Source organism: Pseudophryne corroboree, chromosome 6 (assembly GCF_028390025.1).
Source record: "Pseudophryne corroboree isolate aPseCor3 chromosome 6, aPseCor3.hap2, whole genome shotgun sequence".
Taxonomy (NCBI): Eukaryota; Metazoa; Chordata; class Amphibia; order Anura; family Myobatrachidae; genus Pseudophryne; species Pseudophryne corroboree.
This window is the reverse complement of record NC_086449.1, coordinates 603,059,512-603,075,727: the sequence shown is the minus strand read 5'-3', so window position 1 is coordinate 603,075,727 and position 16,216 is coordinate 603,059,512.

The following is a 16,216-nucleotide window of genomic DNA, read 5'->3' as shown; positions in this document are numbered from 1 at the left end:
GCGCTCATAAATGCAAATCATGAATAACTATGTGATGTATGCGGTGAGTAAGTGATGCTTCAGGACTCCACAGAAATGACTGCAGAGTGTGGAAAGGGCATAACCTGCTACACGGCTGTATAGAAAATATTCATTTTGTGATAAGTAGTGTTTGTTGTTGCCATGCACCTCTGGGGGTGATTTGAGAACAGATTCCAAGTGGCTATAGCTGCGTACACACTACACGATGTGTGTACCCAGCAACATCGCAGGTTACGGACCTGAGGCGGAGGGGGGTGCAGTGGGGTTTCGGCAAGAGCAATGGTGAATGCAGCATGGTCCTTGCTAGCGATGTCTTCCATCGGCCCTTCATGCAGGGCCGATGGAGGATGCCACTGAGCATGCTTTGCCATCGACATATTGAGTACACACTTGACGATTTGAACAATGTTTTGTTCTGATCCATCAGAATCAGGCACATCGTTCACAATATTGTCTAGTGTGTACAAAGCATCAGAACGGAATTTGGACATGGCTGACTGTTGAAACATCTGTAACCTGGACAGTTAGTGTGCCTTGAGGACCGGGGGTTGGGAGTTCCTGCCTTAAACTAAATAAGTGCAGGTGGTGGACCCAGGTGCAAAAAAATGCTTTGGGACTTCTTTCCTTCTAGGACCCACACTAAAGGCCTGATTCAGACTTGGACGATATTGCACAGCCGCATGTAATGGCCGGCACTGTGGCAGCAGTACACTAATGTATTATTCCGATTAGTAACTGGCTGGTCTGCATGATACCGATGGCTGTAGGCCCGTTCATAGTGGCAGAAACCAGTGCAATGCAGTATCTGCACCGACGCTAGTTCCGCCACTGCATTACATGGAGCTGTTTTCTTCATTTTAATTTAATCACAGCCTGATCAATGGGAAACTTGGTGTTAAAATATTTACACAGGAAAGAGCAGTTTCCTATAATAAAATGATAAAGCTGCCATCGTAATAAAGAATAAACTATATGTTCAGCTAGCATTACCTTGGAACGTTGTAATCCATCAATATTTCATAAAATCCACAGATGCATTCCTGTATAAATGAACCAATGTTTAAAATGAAGACAGATAGGATACAAAAAATAATATGACATTTATTATAGAATGATAAAAATACTGAAAAATGGGGCATTGCAATTGCATGTAAATACACGAATAATAATAAAATTAAAAAAAACGACATATGTATGAATCCCGGACTTCAGAATTTTAAATCTTAGGACTAGAACTCTCACAATCAGTCACTGATACCAATAAAGCAGCAAGGTATTGTCCAAATTTGGAGTGATAGATGTCTAAAGCAGCCCTTTTAGCACTGTATTGCAAAGATGGAAAGTTGTATTCCACTAGGTATTCATATACTGCAGGCATTGTGGTTCAGGTGGAGAGTTGGCAGGGTCTACATAAAACAGATCAAAACTCAGTCCATATCAGGATCCAAAGGTGAAGGATGTGGCACAGTCCAAATGAATGGCAGGGCTTTGGTGGATCACTTAATTCGTTTCCCTGGACCAGGTCACCCAGCTTTATCAGAAGTCCCTGCATTATTGGCTACAACCAATGTTCAAGGATGAAGGGAAATATATATATGATGAGGTATGGCATTGCAGACAATAGCGAAAGCTTGCTCAGGGTATATCCCCAATCTCAATCCAGGGGTTTCTCTCTCACCCAAGCAAAATACAGTTCAAATGCAAGAGCTGACACGACATCTTCTTATATAAAACAACGGCAACCTATGGAGCTAAGATCAGCAGTGTATGCCACAGCTTAATTCACACTGTTCTGCCACTTGCTTATCTTAACCTTCTGACACACATCTGCTCCTCTTAATAGGCCAGGCCTGTGCTCCTGAGCAGAAACCTACTTGGTGAAACTGTCCTGATTACCTATAATAACCTGCATTGCTCCCAAGACCTAAGACTGGAACTTCTGCTGGAAATAGTACACAGAGGTCAAGATCTCCATTTCTCCTCAAGCAACGCTGTTTTGCAGGCTATGTACGTCCCTCAGAGGATCCTGTAAGCCTCCAAACTTAACTCCGCACAGCCTCAACTGCTCCAGACTTCACCTTCCCTAGAAAATTAGATCTCCCGAAATGCCTTCCCTGCTGCAGGAAAGATATGGAACAGAACGAGCGATTTTGTACAAATCGTTTGTGGTTTTTCACATCCAATGTATCGTCAATCATCAGTCGTTCTAGTGTGTGGGCACCTTAAGTTTAATTTAATCACTAAGATAACACTGAACACATCGCTGCAAACATCTTACAGCAAGGCTTGCTAATATTCAAAATAAAATATTTAAATCTAATGCTCTACATAATTTGTAATTGTGAAGAATATTCCATAATTCAGTATCCTAATTCTCATAAAGCCACAAGCACATTCTTAAAAATAACCTTTTGGCAGATGCAATAATGTGGCTTGGTTCTCCATTCCAAGAGGTTAATTAGTAATTTCCCGGGACTTTACAGCTGCCACTATGCAGAAATATTCAATGAAAGGAAAAACAAAAAATAGGTACCCTGGAGGTATGGCAGGACTTCACCCACCAAGAAAGGCAGGGCCTTCCTTTCAGTGCTCATCCATCACCTCAGGCACCTACAGAAGCAGCCATGGTGATAAAAGGTGACATTCTCAACTTACATGAGTTAATTAAAGATATAAAAAAAAGAAGAAGAAAATAATATATTGCCATGGATATAAAGAAGGGCAGTGGCACAGCTCAGAAATGAAGCTTTTTGTAATCTTATTTGTAAATGCATTTGTTGCTGGAATGGAATTGCATAAGGATTTGAAAGTAAGGCTGACTGAGTAATTGATTTTATACATCATATTTTTAAAGAAAAGGTTGAATACCCTGAAAAATTGAGAAAGAGGCAACATTCAGTAATATTTGAAGACTCTAAAAATTGAGAAAGAGGCAACATTCAGTAGTATTTTTTACTTTTAATATCATTGTCATTTTGCATTTCAGGCATAAACACGCTGAGAAGCAGCAACTTGCAGAAACCACCCATTAGTAAATTCACCAATCAGGTTCATAACAATTTTAAATCTGTGCTGGTAACCTGCAAGTAGGGCTATAACTAGGGTGGTGCAGACAGTGCATTGCATGCAGCGTATTTGAGCTTTGGGAGCTCCATCCGCAGCCACCCCCATAGCCCATCTTGGAATGTGTTGGACAGCTGCAGCGCTGTCCGTTGTAGACATGACAGCCAGCAGTGCATTTCTCCTGTGTGCTCCCACTCCTGCTGTATATGTGCAGTGTTAATGCGGAACTTCCTGGTCTCAGAGCTGGTTGCCGGTGCTGAGGACATGAGCAGTAATGTGAGTTAGTTGTGGGAATGGAGACTTACACACACACTCTTTTCCTGCAGGGTCCACAGGGTATCCACAGGATACATTGGATTATGGTGGAGCGATAGCGGATTTTCACCAAACGGTCAAAGCTTTTCAGCCTCCCAGCATGCAACGGGTCCGTCCATATATCCCTGCCTCCTGGCTCAGGCAAATCAGTTTTTTGTTTGGTGCGGCAGAAAGCCGGACCGTGGTCAGAGGGTTGCTGTTTTCTAGCAGCCATAAGCTTTCTTATTTTATTTTTATAGTCTTACTATTTTTTCTGAGTGTTCTTGCTAAAAAGCATCTTATACGTACCTTAGAAAGAGTCGCTCCAACAACTCCCCGCCGGGTCACGACAACGCTCACCCATGAGTACAGTGCTGTTTCGGCGGCCGTCTGTGTCTGATATACTAGAAGGTCCAGCAGACGTTACCAGGCTGTGGCCGGGGCATGGGAAGAAGGTAAGGCATCGGTTCCGCTTAGAGGGGGAACGTGGACACAGCCACACTGTTTTGGGAGGAGACTACCAAACAGTCACTGATGCGGCTGCCACCGAGAGTGCTAGGCCTTAGGGATCATAGGCTTCAGGGGTAGCTTGAGGCCGCGATCCCTAGGGTTGATGTCAGCAGTAAGGAGTCAGCCGCTCCCCTGGTTGCCCCTCCCCCTGGTTCATGACCAGTTTCCTCTGAGTCTCCCGCCATGAACTGTTTTTACAGCTTCCGTCTGAGACGCTGTGTACTCGGGACCCAGTCGCAGCGTAGGCGGCTGTGTGACTGGTGCGTCAGTGTTCCCTTGGGCGTCTGTGTTCACTATAGGTTCACGGAGTGATTGTGTACACTATTAGCGTCTGGATCCACTCAGTGTTCGCAAACGTATTGATCGGTCCTGGAAGCGGGGTGAGTCTCCCTGTATCCCACTCTACTGATCCGGGTAAGCACTAAGTCTCTATCTACCTTTGAGTACGAATAGTTAGATAAGTGCCTGATGCATATGAGTCTGATAACTATTGCTGTGGTTTTCTTTTGCTGTGCAACTGAATACGTTTAAAACTCCTATATAAGGTAATGCAGTAATATGTTTCTCCTACATACTTGAAATGTATTTGTAGTTGATTATGTGTTCATATTGCTTATTGTACTAATGTATAACCTGTGCTGCTAGTGTGATTGCTGATTTTGCTATAATTTCGTCAGTTTTTAAAATTGTGTATTCCGATCCTAAATGCTGGTGCAAAGCAGGTTAGGGTCGGATTGTATGTCACTTTAACAAATTTCAACGTGATTACAGTCACAAATTGTGTAATAACACTGTAAAGGTGTTTGATTTATTTATCATGTCTAAGAGCGGCAAGGGTGAGGAAAATACAATTTCCACAGCAGCACCAACATTTATTTCATGTTGTCTTCCAAAGCTAGGTTAACCTATCAGGACTGGTTATGTGCAAAACGGTTTTGTTGTCTCCAAAGCCTATGAAATAACAGAGGCAGGCACAGGTTCTGGTTGATCCTTCATGAGCTACTTTGCACAGAAATTATCCAATGTAGCTGAGCAGATAGTGCCAGCTTTTATACCAGCGATAGGTTATCCTATTAACTCTTACATGCAAATTCATTCTGAGGTTATCCACCTAGGGAATAGCAGCCTCTTAACAAAGGCAGGCTGAAAGGCCGGTGGTAAGTAAATCACATAGACATGATACAACATCTTCACAGTCTACACGCTTAGATGAGAGTTCGTCGGAGGATGAGCACTCATTGTCCTTAAGCAGCTCAGTGGACATACCTGAGCTAATTAGTGCTATGTAAGCCATTCTATCCTCAGAAGCAGCAGAGCCTGTGTTAGAAACTAAGGCAACTGTGTTTAAACGTCCCAAAATAGCTGATGGAAATTATGTTGGGTTACACCCAGTAGGAAGTTAGAATTCTAAGAAATGAAATTCCAATTATCCTCGTCCAGCTGGGGACTGTTTAAAAAATAAGGGTGGCTCCCAAAGTAGATTTGCAGGTCTTAGATTGGTACGAAAATCTACATTATATTTGTTTTCAATATAAATAAATGATGTCACGGATAGGAGACTCAATGGTTTTCTAAGGACCATTTTTTCTTTTGTCTGGGACAATCGTTAGACCAGCCTTGGCTTCAGCTTAGATAGCGTAAGCAGTGACAGCCTGGGCTGATGCATTGATAGGGGATCTTTCAATGGCATCTAGAGAGCAAAAATTCAATATTGCATATCAAACAGACAGCAATAAGCGGACCTGGATATGGGTACAATTGCCTCTCAGACAGCAGCTGCAGCAGTAGCAGCTCACAGAACAGGTTGGCTATTGTCAAAGTCAGAAAAATGTCTCAATGCACGTTGCCATATTTGCACCGCACACTGGTCCGTGCTGCGCATGCGTACGCTCTCCCGTGGAAGCGCATACCCGCAATAGCGTGCACTCGCACGCGCAGTATGCGCATTTACGGTAGAGTTTATGTGATCGTAGCGTGCGACTCATTCGTTACAAAAGTTCACAATTAATGTAGTTTATAGATCATGTTCCCCTCAATAGTTTCTGTAAGTTTGGTTAAAGTACAATGTCCCAGAGCTGAGGAATCCCTCCTTATATCGTACGAAGGGTCTAACAGGAATTATACAGCAGTGTTTGGTACCCATCGGAAGGGTATTTAATTAGCAATATTCCGGTGTTGGTTTGGAGCGTATTAATCGCTCGTGCGAATAGTTATGGACATAAGAAGTTTATGTCCATTTCTATGATTTGCACATACTCAGGTATGCGGCGGGAAACCCAGTTTCCCACCCACCTGAGCTGTTGGAAATCGTCACAGCCCACCTGTATGAATCACCCTATGACCTTTTGTTATGATGCAGGGCCGAATTCCTTCGGCCAATGGACAATGGGATTGTAGGACCAGGAGATTGCATTGTGTGTGGAGCATAAATAGGCAGGCCGACCACATCCAGCTCTCACTCTCTCATCAACGGTTATCTGCTGATAATCGGGAGCTGGATATCGAGGCGCTGGCGATCATACCCTTTGTGCGTAAGTTCTCTCCATAATCATCGTCTTTCTGCGAGCCAATCTCTCTCTCTCTCTCTCTATCTCTCTCTCTCCTCTTTTTCCCTTAAATACCTTATAGTATTATAGTATTGTATCGTATTGCATTTAGGTCAGTGTAGTATTGTCTTTTTGTATTTATTGTTTAGTTCTGTGGTTAGGAAGTCTCTGTTATATTGTAGTGTATCATATGTACTGTTATCCCCTTTTACAAGTATATTAGACATAATACAGTTAATAGGCCTTGGAAACCTAAACCAGTATCTGTGTATTTACTATAGTGTTAAGTGTTCACTTGAGCGTCGGTGACGCTCAAACAGCTTTGTAGATAGTCAGGTTACACAAGGTTGCATTTACACCCTGTATTCACATTAAGGTATTCTGTGTGTTTCATCGGTATAAGGTTTAACATAAAGGTATAGTGTTGTGAGCGTCTGCATCGCTGGTGACCTCCTCGTGGTCTCTAGCGTACGCTACGTTACAGCGAATCTTTCCCCTAGACATAACCAATAACGTGTCCTGTGATCACTGGGCCGTGAGCGAACGTGACGCTTGAGCGTCTCGCCTACGGCTGAGCGATCGCTACGCAGATAGCGTACCATTACGGTACTTCTTAAGTAAACAGCGTACAGTGTTCTTAGCTTCATAAGGGTTGTTTACACGACAAAGGAATTTAGCATTGTCAATTGCGGGCTCGTCCGGTCCTTTTCACATCTGCACTAGGTAGATCAGCAGACATTATCCCTCCAGCAAAGGGTGGGAGGTTATCTCGCAGTTGCTGACGGGATAAGCGTCTGCTTCGCTTAGGTAAAGAGTGCTGAAGGAACCCGGTAACCGGAAGTAAGAACAAAACGCTTGTGTCTTTTAAAACTGTTTATTTTTCTTTTGTCTTGCGTACGCATACATTTATCTGCATTTCTTTTTCAAATTTCGTATATCACTATTCCTGTTTGCCAATTTTTTATAGTTGATAGAAAGTGCTAAAAAGAGATTTGCTGTTATTTAAAAGTAGAGGTAATAGTTAAAGTATAGAACAAACACACGGTTTGTCTGAGATACAAGGCAGTCAGTGTGGATTGCGGTAGATGATCAGGGATCATCTACATTGATAAATAAATATATTGTGTTACGGTGGATCCTTTGCATTGCGTACACGTGTCGCTAACAAAGACTAGCGTACGCAATCCAAAAGGCAGACGCACGCAGCGTTCATTACGCAACGTAGCGTCTGGTTACGCCCACGTAGCCCAAGTCACGAAAAGCGATAATTAGCGCAAAGCGATAATTAGCGCAAAAGCGATAAGTAACGCACAGCGGTAGATAACGCGACGCGGTAAATAACGCAAATCTATTTTTTGGAAAATCTGAAATTTAGTTTAACAGATCCTGCTCCTAATTGGTAACACTTTTGGCCTGAAGACAATTTCTGCGCAGAAATAGATATAGAAACAAAGTGTACATGTGTTGAGTGAGTGTGTTTGTATACAAAAGTTTATATAACTTTAAGGTGGAACCAAAAGGAAAGTCGGGTACTCGTCAAGGGACATACGTGTAAGTGACATATACGGTGGCCAGGGAGGCATCCCTGGTTAAATAATATTTGAGCATTAGAGTATAGCGGACCATAAGGAACAAGACCAGGAGGTCATAAGGAACAAGACCAGGAGGTCGTAAGGTAAAAGGTCCGCTATAAAAGTCCAGTGGCACAACGCCTGGGGTGTTGGTGCAGAACCCATATAGGCCATAAGCTCTTGCTGAAGGAATCGCGGCCGGAAACATCGATTCCATTGATCTTTCAGTACATGACAAGTAGTGCTCGTGTACTGAACGATTGGACCACACGTAATTGTGTGCAGTAGTTAGTAATCTGACCTAAATACCATTAGAGTAAAGTGGTCACAAACGCTATTTGTACATTCTGACGTGATTTGTGTAATTTTTTATTTTTGGAAGGGAAGTTCGCTGGTCACTCAGGAACTATCTAACAACCCCAACTTTACTGGAAAGAGTAAGTGTCCTGCGGGTAACCCTCATATGTTCCAGTAAACTGAAGGTTCCATAGGGGCCCTGTATCGAGTACGCTGGCATCATAACGGTGTTTACAGGTCGTATTGGTCGAGGTGGGCGAGTGAGTGGGGTACTCGGTAAACCGCCACCGCCGGCCTACTGTGGAGTAATTTGGTTGTCTGTAAAGGCTTGCTGAAAACCTTGATACAGAAAATCCAAGGAGGACTAAGCAACACCTACAGACTATGGGGGCCAGTTGCTCAGGTAGGGGGCGATCAACCCTGGTTCAGGTTGATTCTGTGAACCGACCAGTTGGGTCGGCACGATATGTAATGTGTGAAAAATATGGAATTCACACCGAATCTTTATGTGATGAATGGGAGAGAATGACTGTACAAGACAGGGACAAGTTCCCAAGAATAGGTAGCTTCAGTCCAGAGGTGTTACAAAATTTAAGGAGGAGGATATGTCTCGTAAAATCAGCAAAGAGACGAATTCAGCATCATGATTATTTACAGTTATGGCACCAGGAAGGTGAGATACAGAGAGGTTTGGCTCTGGCGGCGGGATCTGGGGCAGTCAGGAAGTTGATTGCCACAGCTCCTCCTCCACCATACATTGCAGGAGAGAGGTTGATTGCGGAGAGAAACGCACAGGGTTGTAAAACACAATCTCTTAGTAACACTGTAAATGTTAATGATGTTAACCAAATAACTCATGCAAGTATTAACCCGTGCAAGATGTACCCTGTTTTGAACCTTCCTCAGGAGTGTGATCAAGAAGACGATTCAGCAACAATTTCAGCTCTCTCTCTTGCAGCCACCATAGCAGAGACCACAGTAGGCACAGCGACACCCACGAGATTAGTGAAAGCCCCTAGCGGAGGGATAGGTGAGGTCGTGTCAACGGGTAAGTACGGCACCATGCACTACACTGAAACAATTGTACCACAACAAGCTGTAGAATCTACACAGGAAGAGGCTGTTAGAATTGCTCCTGTAAGGGTAATAGCAGTTCCCAATGGAAAAACAGATGTGTCTGGAGCCACTCCCATAAGGAACATTGCCATGTACACTCCATTTTCCAGAATGGAATTAAGAACAATAGTGTCCGAATTTCCTGACCCCAGGAAGGATTTAGTTGCTAGCCAAAAATACATCAGGGATTTAGGTAACACGGTAGAACCCAACAACAAGGATTGGCAGATACTGCTAAGAGCTTGTTTACCTTCCAATGTTGATGCAACTCAGTTTTTAGCTGATTGTGCATTGGATAAAGATGTACCGCTTACAGACGTGTACAATAAGGATAATGTAAAAAGGATAAATTTACAGCTAAAAGAGTATTTCCCAGCCGTTGTTAAATGGAATAAAATATTTTCCATTAAGCAAAAGGAGTCCGAAACGGCAATAGAATATTTTCACCGGGCACTATTAGAAATGGCAAAGTACACTGGTATAGAAGACATAAAGACCAACCCAAACCATCGAGAAGTAGCAGTATCTGTACTGATGGATGGTTTGAAAGAAACATTAAAAGCTAGGGTACAGACCACGCAGCCATGTTGGCGAGGTCTGTCAGTGTCCACCTTGAGAGAGGCTGCTATTGATCACGACAGAAATATCACTAGGCACAGGGAGTCGCAAAGTGATAAGTTGATGTCCGTAAGTATACAGGCGCTGACCACAAGGCAGCCTGCGTATGTACCACCGAATCCTGTGGGTAAGGCAAGTGTAATAACATGTTTTTCTTGTAACAAACCAGGACATTTTGCACGAGACTGTAGAGTAAGAAATGTACAAAGATCTTTTCAACCCCCTAGACAACAACACCACACACGACATTGGGAGCAGGGTCCACAGAGGCGGAGTTTCGAGCCACATACAGGGGAAACAAAAAGATATCCCCCAAACAGAGATTGGCATGCCTCTGGTAGTTCCCAGCTAACTCCCTCACAAGTAGTTGCTGCCAGCGGGATTCAGGGAGGTCAGCATACCCAATAGGGGTGTGGCCATACCTGTAATCTGCAACCAGTTAAATTGATTGCCAGTCTTGGAAGCGAACCAGAGATTGCAATCAATGTAGCCGGTAAAACTTTAAACTTTCTTGTAGACACAGGGGCGGCCAAGTCAGTGATCAATTCGACAGTGGGCATGAGAACCACTGGTAGGACAGTTCCAGCCATAGGAGTAACAGGAGTAGTCCAGCACTACCCTGTTAGCAAACCAGCCGAGATTACAATAGGGCCTTTGCATACCAAGCATTCCTTTTTGCTGGCTGCATCGGCACCGACCAATCTCCTGGGAAGAGACTTACTATGTAAAATGGGTTGCGTCATTTATTGTACTCCTGAAGGTGTATTCTTGGACATCCCTGAGAATCACGCTCAGGAAGTACGAGACATGTTAGACTCCCCATCAAAATTAATGTCACATTCCATTATGACAAATAGGAATCCATCCCAAATAGAAGAGATGACATCTCAGATACCAGAGTCGCTTTGGACAAAAGATGGACAGGACACTGGATTAATGGCAAACGTAGCTCCAGTAGTAGTACAAGTAAAAGATGGTAGGATAGCTCCAAAAATCCCACAGTATCCTCTGAAGCCAGAGGTGGAGTTAGGAGTTTTCCCGGTAATAGAGCGCTTGCTACAACAGGGCATTCTAGTAAGAACGTCCAGCACAGCAAATAGTCCCATCTTCCCTGTTAAGAAGAGTGGGGGGAGGGGTTACAGGCTAGTGCAGGATCTAAGGGGGATTAACAAAATAGTCGAGAGTCAGTTCCCCGTAGTGCCTAATCCAGCTGTCATCCTAATGCAAATTCCTCCCACTGCCAAATTTTTCACTGTTATTGACCTCTGCTCCGCTTTCTTTTCGGTACCTCTGCACCCTGACAGCCAATATTTGTTTGCATTCACATACAGAGGAGTCCAATACACGTGGACTCGGTTACCCCAAGGTTTCATAGATAGTCCAAGTATATTTTCTCAGGCTTTGCATGATTGTTTACAGTCTTTCCAACCGGAAAGTGGATCAGTGTTGATACAGTACGTGGATGATCTACTACTGTGTTCTGATTCATTGGAGGCATCCCTGAAGGATACGAAACAGCTCCTGTTTCATCTTTCAGACACAGGTCACAAGGTCTCCAAAGACAAGTTGCAATTATGCCAAGCTAAGGTAAAATACTTGGGACACTGTCTAACACAAGGATTGAGACACCTGACCGCTGATAGAATCCAAGCCATTAGAGACATGACACTGCCACAAACCCAGCAACAGATCAGGACGTTTTTAGGAATGTGTGGGTATTGCCGTAATTGGATCCCAGGGTTTTCCATATTGGCGCTACCTTTGCAGGAAATGGTCTCTTCAAACAAACCTGATCGGATTTCGCATACAGACGAATCTGAAACAGCATTTGAGAGACTCAAACAATGCCTAACGCAGGCACCAGCATTAGGTGTGCCAGACTATGGGAAACCCTTTGAACTATACGGAACAGAAAGTGCTGGGTGCGCAGCAGGTGTACTAACACAAAAACACGGTGATGCCAGCAGGCCAATTGCATACTACAGCGCTCAGCTAGACACGGTAGCGCGATCCCTCCCCACATGCTTGCGTAGCGTTGCGGCGATAGCATTGCTAGTGACGAAAAGCGAAGATGTCGTGCTAGGCCACAACCTCACAATCCATACACCACATGCGGTATCGGCCTTATTGAATTCTGCCCAAACCAGACATGTCTCATCAGCAAGGTTTACGAGATGGGAATTGGCATTAATGGCCCCAGTAAACATCACCATAAGGAGATGCAGCGCATTAAACCCTGCAACATTTCTCCCAGGTGTGCCTGGACAGGCACAAAGGGTGGGAGGTGAGAGTGATGGGGAAGGAGGATTTAATGCAAAGGAAGATACACATGATTGTATGGAATATTTGACCCAAAATTTTACCGCAAGGCCTGACATCAGTGACAATCCACTAGAAGATGCAGAACTCACGTTCTACACGGACGGTAGTTGTCACAGACAGTCAGACTCGGGAGACTTGTGTACTGGATACGCAGTCGTAGATGACCAAGACACCATAGAAGCGGAACCGCTAGGCCCACCTCACTCAGCCCAGGTTGCTGAACTGGTCGCCCAAACCAGAGCATGTGAATTGGCTAAGGGTAAGTCTGCCAATATCTACACCGATTCTAGATACGCGTTCGGGGTAGTCCATGATTTCGGAGCGCTATGGCGTCTCAGAAATTTCATGACGGCAGCTGGTACACCGATAGCGCATGCAGCTCACATAAAAAGGCTTCTAACAGCGATACAGGAACCCGACAGAGTGGCTGTTATCAAATGTAAAGCACATACATATAGTCAAGACCCAGTATCCCTTGGTAACAGCCGAGCAGACGAAGCTGCAAAGCTTGCAGCTGCTACCCCCATACGGACAGACACCACACAACTGATGGTATTTAATACCATCAACACACAAAAGTTGTGTGAAATGCAGAATTTGTGTTCCACTCAGGAGAAGGCAGTCTGGAAGGCAAAGGGATATGGCCAGGAGTCCTCAGGGCTCTGGACGGATGGACATGGTAAACCAGTGGCCCCCAGGGCATACCTTCCGTGTCTGGCTGAAGCAGCTCACGGGCTGACTCATCTAGGCAAGGAGGGGATGTGCAAGTTGGTAAGAGCATACTGGTGCGCCCCAGGATTCTCCTCTCATGCGAGTAAAAGAGCAATGTCATGCCTTACCTGTCTGAGAAAGAATATTGGAAAAGCAATACCAACAGAACCATCCCATATCCCACCTGCCGGCGGCCCTTTCCAAGTAATACAAATTGACTTCATTCAATTACCCCCATGTAGAAATTTGAAATATGTACTTGTTTGTATAGATGTTTTCTCGAATTGGGTCGAAGCTTTTCCAACAGCTACAAATACCGCTATGTTTACAGCTAAGAAAATTGTGCAGGAATTTGTATGTAGATATGGTATCCCTAGAATCATTGAAAGTGATAGGGGTACCCATTTTACAGGTGATGTCTTTCAAGGAATGTGTAAGTTGATGGGAATTGATAGTAAGCTGCACACTCCGTACCGTCCACAGGCGAGCGCGAAGGTCGAAAGAGTGAACAGCACTATTAAAAATAAATTGAGTAAAGTAATGGCAGAGACAGGATTGACGTGGCCAGAAGCTTTACCCATTGTTTTGTATAGTATCAGAACCACTCCCAGGTCCCCTCTTAATCTGTCTCCTTTTGAAATTCTGTTTGGTCGACAACCGCATGTCATGATTAACCCTCAGGATGATTTGGAATGTAACAATGAAGTAACTGTAAAGTACTTAATTAATATGAGTAAGCAGTTGAGGAATCAAAATGATAATCTGAAGTTGGTGATTCCTGATTTACCAGATAGTAATTGTCATGACATTGAACCTGGGGATTATGTAATGATACGAAATTTTCTACGCTCAGGTTGTCTTATTGATAGATGGGAAGGACCATACCAGGTCTTATTGACTAGCACCACAGCATTGAAGGTTGCTGAGAGAGAGACTTGGGTCCATTCATCCCACTGCAAGAAGGTTGCTGATCCAGAGAAGTCCCGTGATAAGGAACAGACGGTAGAGGTTGTATCACTAGAGTGTCTGTTCCAGGAGGACTGAGGCGGCACCTGAGCCTTGAAGACCGAAAGCAGCTGTCGACTCCCCTCTCCCTTTTATTGTTTTCTCCACTTCCCATCCCCTCTCCTTTAAAATTTCTTTCTCCCCCTTCTCATTCTTCTCTATTTCCTCCTCAAAGATGGACTTGCCCCAAGAGACTGTGGTCCGGATTTTGATGTTAACCATGATGTTGACCAGAGCAGTCTGTTCCGGCGAGAGTACCATAGAGGTCGAGAGAGGTTCTGGAATGGGTTCCGATTATGATGATGGAGGCGTAGTTTTCCAAGATCAACCAAGCCAACAAGCAAAGGCGAGTATCAGAAAACGATCCGATAGAAGAAATTGTGATGGATTGTTAGCTGAGGAAAATTGTATCTGTAGGCTCTGTGATAATCTGGTTGAAGATGGATGCATAAAGAAATGCCAATCTAGTTTTAATATCCATATGGACCGGCATCCATTGAGTGACTATCACTCTCTAGTGGGTAACGTGTTAAACCAAACAGATTGTTGGGTATGCTCTCAAGTACCTCAGGGTCACAGTAAATCAGGGCTAGTACCATTTCCTTTAACGTTAGGGGAGGTACTTGAGCTAAGTGGTGGGAGACCGGTGGACCGGAGGTTTAACATCTCCAGCCCTCCTAGTTTGAAGCTCCACCAATACCATGTGGATAGGTCCCTCTTATGTTTTAACATCTCCAATCCCAGAAAACCGGGAAATTGGGAAGTGTCATGGAGCAACCTTACCATGACCTTTTCACACAGAGCAGATAGAATGCCTACAGATACAGAGCTCGTACGCCACATAGCCAGTAGAGGAAAATCTTTCCGGTATCGATATACCTTAGGAAATAGGATTACTAAAGTTGGAGAGGTATCACCAGGATACTGTGCACATATCGTACAAACTGATACGTGCATTAGACAGATGGAAGAATTAGGGTCAGGAGATTTCACCTGGAAGGTTTGTAACATGGTCATGTCCTTCTCCGTCCCTTATGTTCTCCCCGATGATGCATATTTCATATGCGGGAGAAAGGCGTACAAGTGGCTTGCCCCAAACTCTGAAGGATTGTGTTATATTGGAAAAGTATTGCCTGAAGTAATGACTGTTACACATGACAAAATGAAGGACATACACCGTGGTGCCCAAACTCCTTATACTCACACTCACTACGAGCACCTTGTTAAAAGACAACTGTCAGAAAGGTTAGAGCATCCGGCCTCTGATCTTATCCATGAATCCACCGGGATTCAGGTTCTGGTAGCGTTAGATTTCACTCGCACCGCTCGAGGTGTGATGAATTATAGATACATTTCCGCACTCGCCAATTTGTTAGATAATATCACTGAAATGTATGATGACACGTTTAGATACACTGGAAGAGAACTTCAAGCTTACAAAACAGAACTAGTTCAGCATAGGATGGTTCTTAATTATCTTACAGCAGTAACAGGCGGATATTGTGTTACATTGGCAACACAGTACGGCATAAAGTGTTGCACGTATATCACAAATAGCACCGAGGATCCGGTAGAGGTCATAGACCAAAAGATGGACGATATTCTGCAATTAAAGTGGGAATTTCGTCGAAAACACAATCTCACCCTTGCTGCTGTAGGTAATGAGCTGACTGGTTGGGTGTCATGGTTGAACCCGCGAAATTGGTTCTCCGGTTTAGGAGACTGGGCTCAAGGAGTCATAATGGATGTTGGAAAGTTTCTCCTATGTATTTTGGGTGTCGTTATATCGTTTGGATTGATATTTAGATGCGGGCAGGCTTTAATAAGGTGCAAACAAAGTACAAAAGTGATGAGCTTAAGGAGTGAGGAAACTGTAATTAACCTGGATTTGATTTATGACCCAATGCTAGAAACCATGACGTAATGATGTAATGAGTATACGGTCCGTCTTTCACCCATTTCTATGTTTTCCTCCGAGGTACAAAGACCCACGTAGACGAAGGATTTGATGAGCCAAGGGGCCGACAACGGAAAGATGGAAAGAAGAAGAGCAGACGACCTGATAAACAAGATTTTGATGGACAATGCCATGGGTACCCCAGTTTCCCTAGGAACTTTAAAATCACGCTAGCCCAACATTTT